Below are 7,500 nucleotides of genomic sequence, written 5' to 3' on the forward strand. Positions count from 1 at the left end.
ACGTACAACATAGAAGAAATCATCTCTCTAACTATCCTGGTTCAAAAGTTGTATCGGAACATTTCACGTCGTAATATCTCGCCAAGTCCAGACCTCGGCGATAGGTAGTATCTGACACCGTCCGCTCGGGACTGACATCGACTTGGACTCGGGCTGATGATGGGGAGGCGTTTAAGGACGTGAACATTTTTCCTTATAAAAATTAAAGTCGACAATGAATATTGATTCTGATTACTGATTTACGCTTTAAAAACACATTAGAAGGCAACCAAATCGAATTTGAGGAAATTCCACGATCAGAAAATTTTTTTCGAAAAAAAAAAAAATCCGAAAAATATTTTTCGATTCCGATTACTGATTTACTCTTTTAGAACACATTAGGAGGCAACCAAATCAAATTTGAGAAAATTCCACAATCAGAAAATTTTTTTCGAAAAAAAAAAAAATTCGAGGACACCTCGGTCATGGCAAGTTATTTCCCACAATCCATTCCCCGATCCACGTACATCCCAGAAAAAATCATCTCTCTAACTATCCTGGTTCAAAAGTTGTATCGGAACATTTTCACGTCGAAAATATATCTCTAAGTCCAAACCGATGCACCACGTAAACTAGGGCAGACCGATGCACCACGTAATATCGGGCAGACCGATGCAGAACGTAAACTCGATCATACCGATGCTTCACGTAATCTCGATCTTACCGATGCACCACGTAAACAAGGGCAGACCGATGCAGAACGTAAAGTAGATCTTACCGATGCACCACGTAATCTCGATCTTACCGATGCACCACGTAATCTCCATCTTACCGATGCACCACGTGAACTGGATCTTACCGATGCAGAACGTGAATTGGATCTTACCGATGCAGAACGTGAATTGGATCTTACCGATGCACCACGTAAACTCGATCATACCGATGCACCACGTAATCTCGGGCAGACCGATGCACAACGTAAATGACGATCGGGACCGGGGCGATCGGTCGTATCTGACACCGCCGGCTCGGTTCTAACATCGTCAATGAGTCGGGGTTGTAAAAAAGGACGTGAACATTTTTCCTTATAAAAATCAAACCCGACCATGGATTTTGATTCTGATTGTTGATTATCGCTACTAGAACATATAAGGAGGCAACCAAATCAAATTTGAGAAAATTCCACGATCAGAAAATTTTTTTCGAAAAAAAAAAAAAATCGTAATCACCTCGGTCATGGCGAGTTATTTTACGTATTTCATTCCACAATCAACGTACAACATAGAAGAAATCATCTCTCTAACTATCCTGGTTCAAAAGTTGTATCGGAACATTTCACGTCGTAATATCTCGCCAAGTCCAGACCTCGGCGATAGGTAGTATCTGACACCGTCCGCTCGGGACTGACATCGACTTGGACTCGGGCTGATGATGGGGAGGCGTTTAAGGACGTGAACATTTTTCCTTATAAAAATTAAAGTCGACAATGAATATTGATTCTGATTACTGATTTACGCTTTAAAAACACATTAGAAGGCAACCAAATCGAATTTGAGGAAATTCCACGATCAGAAAATTTTTTTCGAAAAAAAAAAAAATCCGAAAAATATTTTTCGATTCCGATTACTGATTTACTCTTTTAGAACACATTAGGAGGCAACCAAATCAAATTTGAGAAAATTCCACAATCAGAAAATTTTTTTCGAAAAAAAAAAAAATTCGAGGACACCTCGGTCATGGCAAGTTATTTCCCACAATCCATTCCCCGATCCACGTACATCCCAGAAAAAATCATCTCTCTAACTATCCTGGTTCAAAAGTTGTATCGGAACATTTTCACGTCGAAAATATATCTCTAAGTCCAAACCGATGCACCACGTAAACTAGGGCAGACCGATGCACCACGTAATATCGGGCAGACCGATGCAGAACGTAAACTCGATCATACCGATGCTTCACGTAATCTCGATCTTACCGATGCACCACGTAAACAAGGGCAGACCGATGCAGAACGTAAAGTAGATCTTACCGATGCACCACGTAATCTCGATCTTACCGATGCACCACGTAATCTCCATCTTACCGATGCACCACGTGAACTGGATCTTACCGATGCAGAACGTGAATTGGATCTTACCGATGCAGAACGTGAATTGGATCTTACCGATGCACCACGTAAACTCGATCATACCGATGCACCACGTAATCTCGGGCAGACCGATGCACAACGTAAATGACGATCGGGACCGGGGCGATCGGTCGTATCTGACACCGCCGGCTCGGTTCTAACATCGTCAATGAGTCGGGGTTGTAAAAAAGGACGTGAACATTTTTCCTTATAAAAATCAAACCCGACCATGGATTTTGATTCTGATTGTTGATTATCGCTACTAGAACATATAAGGAGGCAACCAAATCAAATTTGAGAAAATTCCACGATCAGAAAATTTTTTTCGAAAAAAAAAAAAAATCGTAATCACCTCGGTCATGGCGAGTTATTTTCCGTATTTCATTCCACAATCAACGTACAACATAGAAGAAATCATCTCTCTAACTATCCTGGTTCAAAAGTTGTATCGGAACATTTCACGTCGTAATATCTCGCCAAGTCCAGACATCGGCGATAGGTAGTATCTGACACCGTCCGCTCGGGACTGACATCGACTTGGACTCGGGCTGATGATGGGGAGGCGTTTAAGGACGTGAACATTTTTCCTTATGAAAATTAAAGTCGACAATGAATATTGATTCTGATTACTGATTTACGCTTTAAAAACACATTAGAAGGCAACCAAATCGAATTTGAGGAAATTCCACGATCAGAAAATTTTTTTCGAAAAAAAAAAAAATCCGAAAAATATTTTTCGATTCCGATTACTGATTTACTCTTTTAGAACACATTAGGAGGCAACCAAATCAAATTTGAGAAAATTCCACAATCAGAAAATTTTTTTCGAAAAAAAAAAAAATTCGAGGACACCTCGGTCATGGCAAGTTATTTCCCACAATCCATTCCCCGATCCACGTACATCCCAGAAAAAATCATCTCTCTAACTATCCTGGTTCAAAAGTTGTATCGGAACATTTTCACGTCGAAAATATATCTCTAAGTCCAAACCGATGCACCACGTAAACTAGGGCAGACCGATGCACCACGTAATATCGGGCAGACCGATGCAGAACGTAAACTCGATCATACCGATGCTTCACGTAATCTCGATCTTACCGATGCACCACGTAAACAAGGGCAGACCGATGCAGAACGTAAAGTAGATCTTACCGATGCACCACGTAATCTCGATCTTACCGATGCACCACGTAATCTCCATCTTACCGATGCACCACGTGAACTGGATCTTACCGATGCAGAACGTGAATTGGATCTTACCGATGCAGAACGTGAATTGGATCATACCGATGCACCACGTAAACTCGATCATACCGATGCACCACGTAATCTCGGGCAGACCGATGCACAACGTAAATGACGATCGGGACCGGGGCGATCGGTCGTATCTGACACCGCCGGCTCGGTTCTAACATCGTCAATGAGTCGGGGTTGTAAAAAAGGACGTGAACATTTTTCCTTATAAAAATCAAACCCGACCATGGATTTTGATTCTGATTGTTGATTATCGCTACTAGAACATATAAGGAGGCAACCAAATCAAATTTGAGAAAATTCCACGATCAGAAAATTTTTTTCGAAAAAAAAAAAAAATCGTAATCACCTCGGTCATGGCGAGTTATTTTCCGTATTTCATTCCACAATCAACGTACAACATAGAAGAAATCATCTCTCTAACTATCCTGGTTCAAAAGTTGTATCGGAACATTTCACGTCGTAATATCTCGCCAAGTCCAGACCTCGGCGATAGGTAGTATCTGACACCGTCCGCTCGGGACTGACATCGACTTGGACTCGGGCTGATGATGGGGAGGCGTTTAAGGACGTGAACATTTTTCCTTATAAAAATTAAAGTCGACAATGAATATTGATTCTGATTACTGATTTACGCTTTAAAAACACATTAGGAGGCAACCAAATCGAATTTGAGGAAATTCCACGATCAGAAAATTTTTTTTGAAAAAAAAAAAAATCCGAAAAATATTTTTCGATTCCGATTACTGATTTACTCTTTTAGAACACATTAGGAGGCAACCAAATCAAATTTGAGAAAATTCCACAATCAGAAAATTTTTTTCGAAAAAAAAAAAAATTCGAGGACACCTCGGTCATGGCAAGTTATTTCCCACAATCCATTCCCCGATCCACGTACATCCCAGAAAAAATCATCTCTCTAACTATCCTGGTTCAAAAGTTGTATCGGAACATTTTCACGTCGAAAATATATCTCTAAGTCCAAACCGATGCACCACGTAAACTAGGGCAGACCGATGCACCACGTAATATCGGGCAGACCGATGCAGAACGTAAACTCGATCATACCGATGCTTCACGTAATCTCGATCTTACCGATGCACCACGTAAACAAGGGCAGACCGATGCAGAACGTAAAGTAGATCTTACCGATGCACCACGTAATCTCGATCTTACCGATGCACCACGTAATCTCCATCTTACCGATGCACCACGTGAACTGGATCTTACCGATGCACCACGTAATCTCAATCTTACCGATGCACCACGTGAACTGGATCTTACCGATGCAGAACGTGAATTGGATCTTACCGATGCACCACGTAAACTCGATCTTACCGATGCACCACGTAATCTCGATCTTACCGATGCACCACGTGAACTGGATCTTACCGATGCAGAACGTGAATTGGATCTTACCGATGCACCACGTAAACTCGATCTTACCGATGCACCACGTAATCTCAATCTTACCGATGCACCACGTGAACTGGATCTTACCGATGCAGAACGTGAATTGGATCTTACCGATGCACCACGTAAACTCGATCTTACCGATGCACCACGTAATCTCAATCTTACCGATGCACCACGTGAACTGGATCTTACCGATGCAGAACGTGAATTGGATCTTACCGATGCACCACGTAAACTCGATCTTACCGATGCACCACGTAATCTCGATCTTACCGATGCACCACGTGAACTGGATCTTACCGATGCAGAACGTGAATTGGATCTTACCGATGCACCACGTAAACTCGATCTTACCGATGCACCACGTAATCTCGATCTTACCGATGCATCACGTAATCTCGATCTTACCGATGCAGAACGTAAACTCGATCATACCGATGCACCACGTTATCTCGGCAGACCGATGCAGAACGTAAAAAAAAAGCTTACAGCACGCGGTGTTCCCAAGCGGTCACCCATCCAAGTACTAACCGCGCCCGACGCTGCTTGGCTTCAGTGTTCTGACGAGAACTGGCAATTTCAGCGTGGTATGGCCGTAAACAACAAATATAGCGATATTTTCTATGATATCTCACTTTTTGGGAGCGGAAAGGACGTGAACGTTTTTCCTTATAAAAAATGAAATAACTTTTGGATATTAATTCTGATTGTTGATTTAAGCTTTAAGAACACATTAGGACATATCTCAATGAAATTTGAGGGATTTCCGAAATCGAAAAATATTTTTCGAAAAAAAAAAAAAATCCCAGAAGACCTCGGTCATCTCAAGTTTATTTCCATATTCTATTACACAATCAACGTACATCACAAAAGGAACCATCTCTCTAACTATCACAGTTAAATTTTTGTATCGGAACATTTCACGTCGGAATATCTCGCTAAGTCCAGACCGGGGAGATCGGTCGCATTTGACACCGTCCGCTCCGGTCTAACATCGTCTTGGAGTCGGGGTAACGATGGAGAGGCGTTTAAGGACGTGAACATTTTTCCTTATAAAAATTAAAGTCGACAATGAATATTGATTCTGATTACTGATTTACTCTTTTAGTACACATTAGAAGGCAACGCAATCAGATTTGGGGAAATTTCAAGATCAGAAAATTTTTTTCGAAAAAAAAAAAAATTCAAGAACACCTGGGTCATGGCAAGTTATTTCCCACAATCCATTCCACAATCAACGTACAACATAGAAGAAATCATCTCTCTAACTATCCTGGTTCAAAAGTTGTATCGGAACATTTCACGTCGAAATACCTCGCCAAGTCCAGACCGGGGCGATAGGTAGTATCTGACACCGTCCGCTCGGGACTGACATCGACTTGGACTCGGGCTAATGATGGGGAGGCGTTTAAGGACGTGAACATTTTTCCTTATAAAAATTAAAGTCGACAATGAATATTGATTCTGATTACTGATTTACGCTTTAAAAACACATTAGAAGGCAACCAAATCAAATTTGAGGAAATTCCAAAATCAGAAAATTTTTTTTCAAAAAAAAAAAAATCCGAAAAATATTTTTCGATTCTGATTACTGATTTACTCTTTTAGAACACATTAGAAGGCAACGAAATCAAATTTGAGTGAAATCCAAAATCAGAAAATATTTTTCGAAAAAAAAAAAAAATTCGAGAACACCTCGGTCATGGCAAGTTATTTTCCCCAATCCATTCCCCAATCAACGTACATCCCAGAAAAAATCATCTCTCTAACTATCCTGGTTCAAAAGTTGTATCGGAACATTTTCACGTCGAAAATATATCTCAGAGTCCAGACCGATGCAGAACGTAAACTCGATCATACCGATGCTTCACGTAATCTCGATCTTACCGATGCACAACGTAAACTAGATCACACCGATGCAGAACGTAAACTCGATCATACCGATGCACCACGTAAACTCAGGCAGACCGATGCAGAACGTGAACTCGATCTTACCGATGCACCACGTAATCTCGATCTTACCGATGCACCACGTAAACTCGGGCAGACCGATGCAGAACGTGAACTCGATCTTACCGATGCACCACGTAAACTAGGGCTGACCGATGCATCACGTAAACGACGATCGAGAGGCGCGAAAGGACGTGAACGTTTTTCATTATAAAAATTGAAATAAATGATAAATAATGATTCTGATTGTTGGTTATCATTTTTAATAAGCATTAGGAGGCAACCAAATGAAATTTGAGGAAATTCCGATAATAGAAAATTTTTTCGAAAAAAAAAAAAAATTCATGAAATCCTCGGTCATCGCAAAATATTTACCATATTCTGTTCGATAATCAACGTATATTTAAGAAGGAATCATATCTGTATCTATCTTGGTTCAAATTTTGTATCGGAACATTTTGACCAAAGTCCGAGCTTCGGCCGAAACAGACACCGCTGACCTGGCCTATCGATCGACCGAGAGTCGGGGATAGAGCGTAAGTGTTGTCTGGAGGGGAACCCTGTGCTCTCCTGACATATATAGGGAAGGTGGTCGCGTTGGGCGATGCAGAACGTTTGGATCGGGAATTATATTTTTGGTTCAGCTATTGGAATATGGTTTATTGTTGGTATATATTGGCGAAATAACGTTCTTACTGACTGGGGATATTCATAAAAATGAGTCCGGAGATTTTCAGATCGAAGTCCGAGTGATCCGACTTGGAAGGCGTGTT

The 7,500-nt window shown here is 41.1% G+C and overlaps 1 non-coding gene across 1 annotated transcript; it reads right to left on the reverse strand.

Annotated features, from left to right (window-relative positions):
* Nucleotides 1-5,259: 5,259 nt before the first annotated feature.
* Nucleotides 5,260-5,378, reverse strand: LOC123687374. Its single transcript, XR_006749103.1, has one exon. It is a non-coding gene; the product is annotated as a 5S ribosomal RNA (ribosomal RNA).
* Nucleotides 5,379-7,500: the final 2,122 nt, after the last annotated feature.

This window comes from Harmonia axyridis, chromosome X (assembly GCF_914767665.1).
Source record: "Harmonia axyridis chromosome X, icHarAxyr1.1, whole genome shotgun sequence".
Classification (NCBI taxonomy): domain Eukaryota; kingdom Metazoa; phylum Arthropoda; class Insecta; order Coleoptera; family Coccinellidae; genus Harmonia; species Harmonia axyridis.